General features: G+C 42.3%; 1 protein-coding gene and 1 long non-coding RNA gene across 2 annotated transcripts in view; one reads left to right on the top strand and one right to left on the bottom strand.

Moving 5' to 3' along the window:
• Positions 1–938: 938 nt before the first annotated feature.
• LOC142107122 (uncharacterized) lies at positions 939–1,354 on the bottom strand. Its single transcript, XR_012679873.1, has 3 exons — positions 1,249–1,354; positions 1,035–1,184; positions 939–970 (listed from the first exon to the last, which is right to left on the bottom strand). It is a non-coding gene; the product is annotated as an uncharacterized LOC142107122 (long non-coding RNA).
• An 8,354-nt stretch (positions 1,355–9,708) lies between these two features.
• LOC142149504 (potassium voltage-gated channel subfamily V member 2-like) overlaps positions 9,709–15,354 on the top strand; it is a 60,917-nt gene continuing 55,271 nt past the window's right edge. Inside the window, exons 1-2 of the mRNA XM_075204867.1 lie at positions 9,709–10,240; positions 11,755–13,298. The gene's annotated coding sequence lies outside the window, so the exon portion shown is untranslated. The remainder of the gene's footprint in view (positions 10,241–11,754; positions 13,299–15,354) is intronic.

The raw sequence follows: 15,354 nt of genomic DNA on the forward strand, positions 1-15,354 counted from the left end.
ATCGCTGTGTTATGGTCAACAAGAAGTCTGAACGTGGGGTGAAAGCGGTCCAACCCGCTAGCTGATTCCGTATATTGGTGTAGCAAATGGTGAGATATAATGTCCAATGGAATACGAGTTATATGTAAGTTTCAAAATTTCAAAAGTAAAAAAGACTTACAGTACAGGTGCTGTCATATTAGTCCAGACCAGAATGGTAATCCTTCCTGGGGTACGAGAACGCCTTCTGCCTTCCCAAATGTAAGTAGATGGTGGCTGGCGGTCCCGCAGCCCGTATCTGTAGTGAAGGTGGCGCGTGCGCGCTCGAGACTTCCTCTGGTGGACAGGGCAAAATGTAAGGCTGCCGTATTATGTAAAAAAATCTAGCACGCTAGAAAGTAATAAATTCCAAATGAATAAATCCTTACAATGTTGTGGCAATAATAAACAATGCGTTTCGCCCGTGTATATTGCCAGTGGGCTTCCTTAGGGAATGGTGTAGCCAAACTGGTAGTCCTTGCCAGTATTTATATGGTCCAGGATTTCTTGTCAGGTGACGGTAATCTGATGCTTGATGAGCCAGCTTTATTGGTAGCAAATCCTAATGAGTAGTTGGTATGTATGAGGCCACAGTTATAAGGAAAGTGGACAATGGTGAAATGATAATAATAATTGTAAAACAATATAGTGCGATTTTCAGACTAACAGAGAGGAATTAACATGTCATATACCGTATTTTTCACTCCATAAGACGCACCTGACTATAAGACGCACCTAATTTTTAGAGGAGGAAAACTGGCCCCTTCACTCACACAAAATACACTGGCCCCTTCACTCACACAAAATACACTGGCCCCTTCACTCACACAAAATACACTGGCCCCTTCACTCACACAAAATACACTGGCCCCTTCACTCACACAAAATACACTGTTCCCTTCACTCACACAAAATACACTGGCCCCTTCACTCACACAAAATACACTGGCCCCTTCACTCACACAAAATACACTAGCCCCTTCACTCACACAAAATACACTGGCCCCCACTCTCACTCACCAACACACACACACACACACTATATTTTGCAGATATATATGTCTACAAAATAGCTTGCACATGACAATATACATTTCTCATCTCTCCCTTCTCTGTATATACATTTCTTATCTCTCCTCTGTATATACATTTCTCATCTCTCCCTCCTCTGTATATTCATTGCTCTTCTCTCCCCCGTCTGTATATACATTTCTCATCTCTCTCTCCTACTCCAGCACACACACACACACACAATATTGAGCTTTCCCCATAACTTACCTTATTCCCTCCGAGCGCGATGTCTTCAGCACTTTGGATCCTCCTGATCGTCCGTCCCCCCGCCTATCTGTGAGGACCTAGCTATCACATGGGACTTGCACCACATGACAGGTGCTGTCCCATGTGATAGCTAGGTCCTCACAGATAGGCGGGGGGACAGACGATCAGGAGGATCCGCAGCCTGGCCGGGACACGCTTCTCCATGCTGGAACGGTAAGTTTTTTTCTTTCTGGCTTGCAGTATTCGCTTCATAAGACGCACACACTTTTTCCCCCACTTTTTTTGGGGGAAAAAGTGCATCTTATGGAGCGAAAAATACGGTATGCACCAAGTAAATAAAAAATAGTGGAATAAAAATAAGAATTGCATAAAAATGCAAAATAAAGAATGAAGCGATGGTATTGTTAAACAGAATGTGTTCTCATGTTCATTATGATTCCAGAGATAGATCACATAGATTATGTTACAATGTCTCAGCAGGTGGTCTAAAACAAATGTCTACATTTCTCAACTAGTTAAAAATGCAGGCTTGGTTGTGTAAATACCATATCCAAGCAGGGTATGGTTATGAAACTGGTCTAACATATCTATAAACCAGAACAAAACCCCGGACATAGTATGGATGGTATATTCAAACATGAGGCAACTTTTGCCAACAATTGGTATAGACTACTTACAATGTTGATATGTTTGAGCGAAGGACCACTTCCAAAAATGAAGTAGGTGATCCATAGTTGTAACAAATAAGACCCCAACTGTACTAAACTAACTTCTATGAATTCAAAAAGTATCCCAAGTTGAAATCAATGTTCAGCCCTTTCGGTGTCAGAGTTTTTAGATTAAAAATCCACCTGGCTTCCTCTTTAGAGATGAGGGAGATGTAATCCCCTCCTCTCCATGGTTTGGTGATTCTACAAATCCCCATGAATTGGAGGGAGGTGGGATCGTGATCATGATGTTTGAGGAAATGGGCTAATACGCTATGATTCTCTGACTGGTTTTTGATACTGCGCTAGTGTTCAGAGATTATGACGTGTAGTTTGCGGATGGTGCGTCCAACATATTGCAGCCTGCATGGGCACCTTTCAAGTCATCTCCCCTGAGCCCTGACTTTCATTCTCCTGCATTGAAGTCCACTTTATCCATCTCTTCTACCCCCTCCATCTTGGTGTCAATCATCTACCACCTCCCTGGTCCCACTTCTCAATTTCTTGATAATTGTGCTGCCTGGCTTCCTCACTGCCTCTTCTAAGACCTTCCCTTCATCATCCTAGGTGACTTTAACATCCTCATCGACAACCCCACAGACCCAGAATCCATCAAATTTATTGCAATTTTTACCTCCTTTGGTCTTCCACAATGGACCTCTTCCCCCACACACTGTCTCTGTTACTCCCTTGACCTTGTCTTCTCCCATAAATGTGCTCTTTATGATTTCTCCAACTCTCCCTTCACACTCTGTGACGACCATATCCTCTCTTTCACACTCTTGCCCAAATCTACCCTTTCTAGACATAATCTTGGTGCTCTTGGTCCTGCTATTTTTGCCACTCACTTTAAAATTTCTTCTCCCCTCTATCCACCCTAGCCTGCCCCAACCAAGCAGCCTCACTATACAACCACACCCTCACCACTGCTCTTGACTCTGCTGCCCCGTCTTCACCTTCGCCTCTCTAAATCCCAACCAAGGCACTCCAAATTTACTGTTTCTTCAAAAATGCACATGTACCACCAAACGCTTTAGGAGAAAATCTTGTACCTTGGCAGACTTCCTTCATTGCAAGTATATCTTCTCTGCTGCCTTTTAGTCACCAATGATCTTTTCTCAGCCAAATCCAGGAACCAAATCTCCCTGCTTATCCTCCTGGACCTCTCTGCAGCCTTTCAATCCGTGGATCACCTTCCCCTACGCCACACCATTAGCTTTCTGAAAACATCCTTTAATGGTTCACCTCCTACCTCGCCAAATGCTCCTTCTCTGTTTCTACCTCTGGTTCCTTCTCCCCCCATCCATCTTTCATGTAGGAGTCCCACAGGGTTCTGTCGTTGGCCCTCTGCTTTTTCTCTTTACATCTCCTCACTGGGTGAACTCATCAATACCTTTGGCCTCCAGTACCACCTCTATGTAGATGACACCCAACTCTACCTCTCATTTCCTGATCTCTCCCCCTCCCCCCTCTCCCAGGTGTCCAGCTGCCTCTCCGCCATCTCCTCCTGAATGTCCTTTCTCAAACTTAACTTGGCCAAAGCTGAACTCATTATCTTAACTCCATCAAGAGTTTCCTCCCCTCCCGACCTCTTTATCAATGTTGACAAGACCACTAACTCCTCTGTTCCCCAAATCCACTGACTGGGTGTCATTCTTGACTCCTCCCTCTCCTTAGCCCAGTTCAATTTCTCGCCCATTCCTGTTGCTTGCAGCTCCACAATATCACCTGTATCAGACCCTTCTTCTCCCAGAAAGCCACCAAAACTCCTATACTCATTTCTTGTCTCGGCTACTGCAACCTTCCCCTTACTGACCTCCGCCGCTCCCATCTAGCACATCTTCGATCTATATTTAATGCTTATCTAATTCTCTCGCTGCTCAACATCTGCTTCCCTTCTCTGCCAAACCTTACATTGGCTCCCCTTCCCCTACAGAATCCTCTTCAAACTCTTCACCCTCACATACAAGGCCTTCTCCACCTCCACTGCTCCCTACATCTTGTCGAATCTAAACAATATATAACACAACCTTTCAGCGCAGGGTATGTAATTAGTGAGTCAAGGCTGCCAGTCGCTAGGGGTCTGTTATCCCCTAATCAGAAATTGAAAAATGTAGACAAAGTTTGCGACAGCACACAAGAACCACTAGATAGTGAAAAAAGTAGTTCTTAAAAACGTATAAAAATGTAACACTCAAAAGATCCGTGGATAAAAGATAAGACTACTATATTTATTCACAAACCACATATAATATACATATAACAAGAGCTCTTGTACAAAAATCTTGAATATAATACCAATATAGGCAATATGACCAATTGCTATATTAATAAGGCATATACTACTAAAAAGCGATTTAATTTATGAACATGTCCATAAAATAATTGCCAGAAACAGGGCCGCCATCAGGTGGGTACAGGGGGTACCCTTGTACCGGGCCAGGGCTCACCAGATGGCACGCTATCTTCAGCCTGGCTGTCACTGTGACAGCCAGGCTGAAGACAGCAGCGAAGACGCCGGGACTGAAGGACAGCGGGTAGAGCCGTGACTGTACCTTCAGCCTTAACTTCCGCAGAGGAACGCATGTGCGTTCCACCAACAGGAAGTTCGGCTTTTGGAACGCAAACTTGCGTTCTACTGCGGAAGCTAAGACCTGAAGTCTCTCTCTCCCTCCCCCCTAATACTAATATATGTGTGTGTGTGTGTGTGTGTGTGTGTAAAGTGATTATATATATATATATATATATATATACACATATAATCACTTTTTTTCTTTACATAAAATATATATTATATATATATTTATATTAGGGCCCCCCTTAAATTACCTTTCAATCGCCTACGTCTGACACCCTTCATGGAAGAGAGGACCAAGGAGGGAGCCAGATCATGACCACAAAAGGTAAGTTGTTTTTTTTTAAAAAAATTCTACAGGGTTTTTTTCTTCATTGCCTTGGGCCCCCTTTCCCCCTGGGCCCCCAGGCACCTGCCCATCGTGCCCAGTCGGAAAGATGGCCCTGGTTCGTCGGGAGGGGGGGCAGGCGGACCCTGCCTGCTTCATTGTACTGGGCCCACGATTTCTGATGGCGGCCCTGACTAGAAAACATCTGGGGGTAAATGTATCAAGCTGAAAGTTTTCCGGCGGGTTTGGAAAACCAATCAGATTCTAGCTATCATTTATTTGGTACATTCTACAAAATGATGGCTAGAATCTGATTGGTTGCTGTAGGCAACATCTCCACTTTTCAAACCTGCCAGAAAACTCTCAGCTTGATACATTTAGCCCCTGATGCTACCAATCTTTGTGTTTCAATCAGAATTGCAATATAACTTGGAGATGAAGCTGTTGATTGTCAATTGTCTGTGTATACTTGTGAAGGAGTGCTGCCAACAATTATTCAGATGGCAGTGTGTTCTTAGTTGGTGGAAGGGATATATTGTAAAGCGCTACGCAATTTGCGGGCGCTATATAAATAAATGTTGATGATGATGATATATAAAAAAAATATAAAACTAAGCATACAGTCCTTAGCAGATGTATAACTGCAACTAGATTTTGCAACCAACAATCACAATCTCAAGGATGGAAAAACAGCAATAATGAAAATAAAGCCACAGCTACACTTCACAGTGAGATAGACAATCTCAGAAAGTGTTGCTTACTAGTATCAATATATCACTTGCAAGTGCGGAGGAAGAGAGAGATGTTTATCAGACCTTTAGCAGTTATTCAGCTTCCAGATGTCATATTCTCCCATGCATGTGACGAGCTGCAGCTTTTCTCCTGTATGCTCGTTGCCTCACGCAATAGAGACAGGATCCCAGCTGGTAGAGGCTTGTAGATGTCAAGGCTTTCCAGCAATTTAGGGCTTCTCCCAAACAGCACTGCTTTCGATGTTAAGGATTACATTGAATGTAAAGCACAGCCTCTCCTCTGCATACTTGTGTAACATAATTCAGAGCGGCATAAACAGCCGATGGGGCTCCGTGAGCTATGCTGCAGTCACAGCACCTGCACAGTTTCACTTGAAGGAGAGATGTTTTTTTCGTGGCAAAAATAAAAAGGGTATAAGAACTCAGTTGACTCCACACCATAAATCACACTTGCTGACGCGTTTCATTGCCAGAAGCAATTTTCTCAGAGACCTAATAAGAAACTAAGCAAACTGGACCCCTTCAAAGGTCGATACTATCTTGCCCACCAAAAACAGGTTGGAATAAAATCCCAAACCTTCTAGATGGTCCGGAACTGGTACAACCACCTCAGAAGGAACCAGGCAGTGGATGTCCTCTAACAAAGCAAGATGATTTATCTGACTTGCAAGAAGCCCTCTGGTAAAAAACCATCTTGGGTTATACTTGAGAGGTCTATCATATATCCCTGATCCACTCTTCCCCTCACCCAGGCACCCGTGGTGGACTGAAACCAGTGATCCAGGAACTGGAGTAGAGGGGCTCCAACCTCAATGTTTGTGGGTGGGTAGAATGCCCAACATGCTAATTGCTATCAGCAGATTTGTCAGCTGGGCATCGGCAGACAAGGCCTGCCGTCCACACTGCAAACCACCCCTTGGGGGCAAATGTCAGAAGCAAATGGAGCGAAACCTGGGAACCTTAGCGCATTAGCAAAAAGGAAAGCACTTTTCTTCCTCTTGCCTGACTAATAATATTGTCCAGCTCAAACAGGAGACACCAAGGAAAAGGAAATGACTCAAGATTTTTCTTAGACTCTACATCAGCCTTCGAGAACTAAAGCCAGAGAGTCTGGCGAGCCGAAACCACAGAACCAGAAATCTGTCCCTCAAACAGTCCCGTCCAGGACCACCTCTCCCAGAATCTGCTCCACGAACAGAAGAAATTCAGATTTCCAGCTAACAAGTCTCAAGAAGCTGCTCGGACCAGCGTTTCACAGCCTTGGTCATCCAAACAGAAGCCGAAACGGGCTTTAAGGATGGCTGCTTTAGGAATTGGGATGGTAGTTGTCTTAGAGAACCAAGCTACAGGTAGTCCACCTTAGGAGGCATTTCCCTAGATACTCAGAGGGAAGAGGATAATAGGACTATAACCTACGTGAAAACTGTGACTTCCATACTGGCAAGTTCTAAGCCTCACACAACAAAACATCTGGCTGGGAAGAAGAAGGAAAAGAAAGTGTGCTTTTTGACTTTGACTATTTTATGTATATCGGTGGATATGGATGTTCCACTCTTTATTAATCGTTGAATGAATGTATACATTTATTTGAAAGTGCAAAGAACTTTATTGAGTTCCTTTCCGTGATCACAACTAAGCCTCTTTTTCATTTATCTACGGATGCACATTGGAGTGAGTGTCAAGCCTCGTTTCCAATTGAGATGCCAATCACAAAGCTGACACCATTTTATGGACTTTAAAACCACCTTCTGCACCTTATACCCCGTTACCTTGATAAAGATTCCAGCTTCGGAATCAAAACGCATTGGTGGAGCAGTTTTCTGCTTTGCTACCTATATACCGAGTCACTCGTATCGACAGAAGGAGGACGCACCCGGGGATAACATCTATGCTCCTTCGAGATATGCGATATTATAGAGACTATCCGTTATGAGTGTTTAGGACATGGTTCCCTGGAACCTCTGTTTTAGTTATGTTAAACAGTGCATATTTTACCAGTTATATTTTATTCTACAATAAAACTGTATTATACTAGATATGCTCTGTTTTCCTGTTTACATGCCGAGAGTGTCAGAAGGTTTGGAAACCAAAATATCCCGATACCATCCAGCTTCAATTTTGATGTGCCATATATTTGCAGCTGTTCTGTAAACAGATTTCCTAAGGGATTTTATTCTGTGTGAAACATTCACTAAAGAAGAGGGTTATCACGATGCCATACACCTTGAAAGAAGGATCCATACCTCTTTGGGATTTCCACTAAAAATTTCTTCACTTCACTTGTGATATCATTATATGCTCAGACTATATTTCCCTATGTTTGTGTATGTTTGGAGTTTATTTTCTAGTGCTATATGACGTGGAAGACAATTATCGATATATAAAGAGGAATTTCCTTTGTTGAATTGCCATTTTGCAAAGTAAAATATTATTACTTCAAGAATAGCATAAATATTTATAAATTAAACTTGAATCAAGAATACAAAGAAAGCAACATTTAAACTCCAGCTAGTTGTATGTATGTGTGCAAACCACAAAAAGAAAAAAGAGCCTCCCAATGGTGTGAAGTTTCAAGTTTCATTTATAAATAATGCTATTTCTTGAAGTAATAATATTTTACTTTGGCCTACTACACTATATATATTTTTCTATTTTTTCACATGTTTCAGAGGTCCTCATTGGATTTAATAATATACCTCCCAACTGTCCCGTTTCCATGGGATAGTACCGATTTCAAGGGACGTCCCGCCCAACTTACAGTTTGTCCCGATATTGGAGAGCAGTTTTTGTCTTCAGTGTAGCTGTTGCTAAGCTACGTCCCTGTGACATCACCAGGTCATGTAGCTGCAGTAGTCACATGGTGTACAGTGCAGACGGGCTGCTGGGACTTTTACTGCTGTGTAACTGGAACTGTCACTAGTGAAGAAGGGGCATGTGTGTGCAATGTGATGAGGATTATCATCATCAGCATCACCATTTATTTATATAGCTCCACTGATTCCGCAGTGCTGTACAGAGAACTCATTCACATCAGTCTCTGCCCCACTGGAGCTTACAGTCTAAATTCCCTAACAGACAGACAGAGACTAGGGTCAATTTTGATAGCAGCCAATTAACCTACTAGTATGTTTTTGGAGTGTGGGAGGAAACCGGAGCACCCGGAGGAAACCCACGCAAACATGGGGAGAACATACAAACTCCACACAGATAAGGCCATGCCTTCTGCCCACATGCTTTACTCACACATGCCCCCTCTCTGCCCAGCACCTTTAGTCACACATGCCCCCCTCTCTGCCCAACACCTTTAGTCACACGTCCTCCCTCTCTGCCCAGCACCTTTAGTCACACATGCCCCCTCTCTGCCCAGCACCTTTAGTCACACATGCCCCCCTCTCTGCCCAGCACCTTTTGTCACACATGCCCCCCTCTCTGCCCTGCACCTTGTCACACATGCCCCCTCTCTGCCCAGCACCTTTAGTCACACGTCCTCTTTCTCTGCCCAGTACCTTTAGTCACACATGCCCCCCTCTCTGCCCAGTACCTTTAGTCACACATGCCCCCCTCTCTGCCCAGCACCTTTAGTCACACATGCCCCCCTCTCTGCCCAACACCTTTAGTCACACATGCCCCCCTCTCTGCCCAACACCTTTAGTCACACATACCCCCCTCTCTGCCCAACACCTTTAGTCACACGTCCTCCCTCTCTGCCCAGCACCTTTAGTCACACATGCCCCCCTCTCTGCCCAGCACCTTGTCACACATGCCCCCCTCTTTGCCCAGCACCTTTAGTCACACATGCCCCCCCTCTTTGCCCAGCACCTTTAGTCACACATGCCCCCCCTCTTTGCCCAGCACCTTTAGTCACAAATGCCCCCCTCTCTGCCCAACACCTTTAGTCACACGTCCTCCCTCTCTGCCCAGCACCTTTAGTCACACATGCCCCCCTCTCTGCCCAGCACCTTGTCACACATGCCCCCCTCTTTGCCCAGCACCATTAGTCACACATGCCCCCCTCTTTGCCCAGCACCATTAGTCACACATGCCCCCCCTCTCTGCCCAGCACCTTTAGTCACACATGCTCCCTCTCTGCCCAGCACCTTTAGTCACACATGCCCCCCTCTCTGCCCAGCACTCTTACCTTTTTCCACAAGAGTGATTGCATGAACAGACAGAGATTCTACAGCTCCTGCACTGCTATTGACTACCATGGAATTCCAACAGCTCGCCTGCACTGTGTACCATGTGACCGCGCGGTCACATGACCCTGGATGTCATAGTGACGTATGAAGGTACCTAAGATGAAGGGTATTTAGCCGCTACCCTGCAGCAATGTCAAAGCTGGCTCATAGTTAAAACAGATTAATTTAAAAATAAAAAAAACCCTGAAAAACAACGTCAAATAAGACAGCACAAATGTTTGAGATAGTGTTGCTGGAATAAGTAACGTGGGGTTAGTGGGTGTGATTCTGTGATTCACGTCCTCATTCGCCATGTTTATCTGTTTGGACCGCCTGTTAATGCGGACACATATATAGGTCTTTGCAGACGTGACTATTCAAGCGCTGCCAACACTTTTATATCGGTGAGTTGTTGTACTAGTGTCCAGACCCAGGAAGCGATGTTTACAAACTTGCAAATTATCAATTTACAGTTTTCCGATTCTGTTCAATCTTAAAATAGAACACTTCTCACTCTATGCAACATAAGCTAAATGGAGCAATCAGTGTAATGTATTCTAGATAATTATAGTTGTGTAACTGACCAACACCGGTGCAGAGATAAAAATCTGCAGTAACCAAATCGTATTCTATTAGTAATGAAGTTTAGAAAATGAAAGCAATCTAATCTATATCGTTGCCATGTATAGAGCGCCTTGTTATGTGCGCCAGATTTCTTTAACTACCTCCTATCAGCTTGCGCGGAGCGCTTTGAAAAAGTAGACAGCACTAAACGGGCTTTACACTCACTTTGCCGTACACCCTTTAAACAGCAAACTTTGCCGGTATAGAACCTGGCCTGTTGTGCACTGTACATAGGGAAGTAAAGTAGAGTGGTATACAGATCAGCAATGTCAAAGCTGTGCACATTTTCAAAGCACTGTGCATTGGGTCAGTTTGGTATTTCTGCACAGATCCGTGTTGGGATATGTGGCTCATTTGGACTTCAGGGCTAACCTCCAGCCGTAATCCTTGCCGCCGTCCTACTCTGTGTAATATGTAGCGTTTGTTGAATGTGCCTCGTTGATACGATCATCCACTGACGTGAACCACAGTTGCAAGCACATAATCAACTACAGTATTTTTTGTTTTATTTTGTTTTGAAACAAATTAATTGCATATATGTACTTTACGTTTATCTAGAAGCACCTCATTCACATGAACGAACTCATTCTTTTGATGCATGTCTCATGCGATAATCCATGCGCAGGTGCACTTGAACATACACATGAACCTAACAGCCCTTAAAAATAGTAAATGTGCTTTCACTCCAGTGTACCATACCTAAAATTACACAAATTATCAACTAAATGCATCAATGCATTACTTTTCATGTAGTTCTGATTACAGAAGGTTGTGGTCAGGATTTGGCTGCAAGAGAAGAGTGCACACAATGTGTGGTGTAGATACTACATCCCTGGGTAACCTTTTAAATGAATACAAATACATGTTGATATAGCTGGCAGTATGTTTAAAAATGTTGTTTGCGCATTAAGCCACTCGGTTTCTTATGTTATCACAAACTCAGAAAATTGCATATGTATTAAAGCCTTGCCAGTGGCTTTCAGATTAACAAATCTGATTGCTCCATTTAATCCATACACGCATATGTACTGACTTGACAAGGCAATACTAATGTTTAAATTGGGTAAATTGTCCTGTCGCTGTAAAGAGTAAAAAAAAAAAAAGTATTTGTTATTAGTGCAGTTGTTAGTTAAGGAATTTGCCTGTTTTATACAACAACTGTGTTGCCACTACGATATTTGTGTGAACTAGAGCATATTTTTCCCCCCTCTATTTACAATTAGTAAAGCTGATTATATTCTGTAGACAACTTCGAGAACTTCAGACATAAACAATTTTTTTTCTTCTTACTTAGAACAGAGACTCTACATATCCTCTACTCTATATGGGAATGTTCAAGCTCCAATGAAGTGGGTGCATTGCAACTTGGTGTTAAATTATTATCCATCTCTCAGGACCCTGACATATATCTTTTTACATACGAAAATCAAACTGTTGAGCAAAAGTAATTGTGTAAAAACACTAGCCATATAATTATGTTGAAAAAACAATCAAACACAGATTTCGATGATGGGCCACGCACTTTATGTTCTCATCTACACAGTAAAGAAATTCCAATACCAAGATCATCACATCCGAGTTCATTGTCTCTCATATCCAATCCCTTGCAAATCAGTCAATCACCCACCAGAAGTTTTATCACCAAGAAACACATCGGCCAATATAATACTCTAGATATGCAAGAAAGCTGTGTCTCTGCTAATTGTCAAAATGAAAGCTCACTTTGCATGTCAGTTCCTCAGGGCACACCTGTCTCTTCAGATACCACAAGTGAGGAAAAGTTTTATCAACATTATCCTGGTCAAACAAAGACCGAAGGAAAAAAGGAGATGCTTCTCTTGCAGGAGAAATATGATGATGAACAATCTCCTGGGCAAAAAAGTAAACGATCAACAACCACTGAGGACTTCGGAATTTCCTCTGACCCGCACAGCTATCCACTTCCAGAACTATTGAATCCTCAGTGTTCTGATACAGCCCCGCATCATAATGATAACCGTTTTTCCACTCCATTATCAAATAAGGCTTTCAATCCTTTGCCCGTGTCTTCCATTTATGGTGCCACACCGACACCTGTTTATTTTGATATTCCTGATATTCCCTCTCATATGAAGTTTTTCAGTTTTGTCATACTGCATGTCCCTGAAGATCATGAAATCGCTAGCAGAGTGTGCAGTGTTTTACAGAAGCTTGTTATTGGAGAAGGTACAACTTTTTGTAAGGAATTTGAAACTCCAGGAGTAAATCCTCTCTCATGCCTGGAAGATGCAGTGGACAACTCTGTTTATATTGTTATTCTGCTTACTAAAGGATTTTTTTCCAAATGGGGTGAGTTTCAGACCAATGCAGTTCTTATGAATTCCATTACGGATGTAAAGAAATCCGGCAGTGTTATTCCTTTTTTTCCTGCTTCAAATAGTGCAGTTGATAAGCTGCCTTTGTGCCTTAGAACCCTAAGCTCATTGAATGAGGGTCATCCTGCTTTTGATCATAAAGTGCGAAAAACATTTAAAGAGGATGTGATCAAGAGGGCGTGTGAGCAATGGAAAAAAGAGCAGATTGGGAAATTGTTAGAAAAACGTGTGGAAGAGCTTAGTAGTCAACTGGAGTCTCTTCAAAAGTTTTCTCGAGAATATGAAACTATTTCCTATCAGTTAAGTAGTCAAAAGCTCTTGTTGCAATATAATACTTTATCACCACTCTTGATCCAAGGACAGCCACCAATTATTCAGATAAGTCATGCAAGTAATGTGCAAATAGGGAACCAAAACAGCATAATTGTTCAACAGCCAGCAAATGGACCTTTGATGGATATGCATGGAGAAAGTTGTGAAGAAGGTAACATGGAAGCTCAAAGCTAACAAACTAGAAAAGTGAATAAAACTAATGGGGGGGGGGGCTTAATTTTAGTACTATAGTAAAGCAAATCTCTTTTATAGGTGTTATACAGAAAAATTGGGGAAGGGGTTCAGGGATGTTTTTAAAAATGTGCCTTTGCCAGATTTTTTTTTTTTTTTTCCCATTCCTTTGAAATATATCCGCTGTTTTATTCAGTGACTCCTAATTCTTAAAGGGATATGCTTTTTTCGCCACTTTGTTTTTACGACTACCTGCTGCCAGAGGGCTACTTTTTTACCAATGGAAATATAGTTAAAATGCCTCTCATGTTGGTCTAGCATAGCTTAAAATTCTGCATGCTAATTGGTTATCACTGTGTGCACTTATTTCTACTTTCTTACTGGGATTTTCAATTTGCTTTTACTCAGCTGCAATGCACATATAGGCTAGGTACACACTGAATAATTTTCCAATTATCTCAAACGATTGTACCTACGACTGAAAGTTCGATCACTCTGACTATTCATGCATACACACTGACACGATTTACCTTCAGATCTGTGCTCTTCATCTGGTCCTCCCCTCTTCAGGGAATGACCGCACAATATTCATTTTTTCATTATTGTCACACTGATTAAAACCACCTTGTTATAGCTATCCACATGTCCTAACGAATTTCGTTAGCTCCTGTGACTCTGAAACAAATCATTCTGTCTCAGAATGAGCAAATTAATTATTCTTTCTACAGTACTCTTTATATTTATTCACAGGGACATTCATTGCTAGCATTGGCTGAAAAGAGCACAACTGTACAAACTATGGATATCGTGAGCATGAGTGCATACACACTACATGATTGGTCAGAAAATATTAAACAGTACGACCAACCAAATAAGCCAACCATTAACATTTTGGAACGACTTTTGACAATCGTGTCACTATACACACTAACCCGACTTCCGACCGACGGGTCGTTTGTCAGCTTATTTGCCCGATTATTGGACGGAACACTCCAGTGTGTACTTAGCCATACTTAAGCTGTCACAATCAAAAATGAATTTCTATGAAAAAAGGCTTTAGTGTGAATGGTTAAAGTCATTAGGTACAAAGAAAGATCATCTAGCAGTTTAAATATGTTATTACTTAAGCTTTTAGGAGTGGACAAACATTTTTTTAAGAACTAACTGGAATTAACTTTTAGTAAAAGTTAAATGACTCCTTAAAAGTTAGGCATTTTAATACTGCATTTTGAGATTTGGATTTAGTTTCTCAATCTTCATAGTCATCCTGTTCACATAATATTCAGTGATGGGAGTTATTGCGGGGCAATTTCAAATATTCAGTGTGTCTATTCACATTTGCAAACAGCAGACATAGTATGTGCGGGTGTATCATCATCATCATCATCATTTATTTGTATAGTGCCACTGATTCCGCAGCGCTATATAGTTATAACTGAGGACTAAATACCACATGTGGGTATGAACTTGAAATGATCATTTGATTGATATATGGTCAGGGCCAGCTTGTGTCATAAAAGGCACCCCAAGCTTGCTACTTACCTTAGTGGACTAGAGGTGGGGGTGGCATCTTTCCCTCCTGGGACTTAATTATGGCGCTTGTCTGTGACATCATAACCTAGCACCACACTCGCAGTGAGACACGGACATGGAGGTGCTGCAGGCAGCAGCTACACATGTAAGAAGCTACTGGCTGCTTTTCCTTTATGTTGTTCAGTGTTTTAGGCACATTAATCAAGCTGTTTGTTATAACAAAGTTTTTCACATCAGTCTAGTCGCTGTATTCAGTCTACCTGCGTCATCTGTGTAGTGTACAAATGCAATTTGAGATTTTATCAGTTTTATAGAAAACAACCACACAGCTTTGCTTGACATCTGTTACTAATAAGGTATGACAAGTGAGTATTTGTTGGGCATGCATGTTGGGTATGACAACATGTACTTACATGGACTACATTGTGGGCAGTACAGTGGCTCGGTGGTTAGCACCTCTGCCTCACAACGGTGGGGTCATGAGTTTGATTCTTGACCAGGGC

This window comes from Mixophyes fleayi, chromosome 1 (genome assembly GCF_038048845.1).
Source record: "Mixophyes fleayi isolate aMixFle1 chromosome 1, aMixFle1.hap1, whole genome shotgun sequence".
Lineage (NCBI taxonomy): Eukaryota > Metazoa > Chordata > Amphibia > Anura > Limnodynastidae > Mixophyes > Mixophyes fleayi.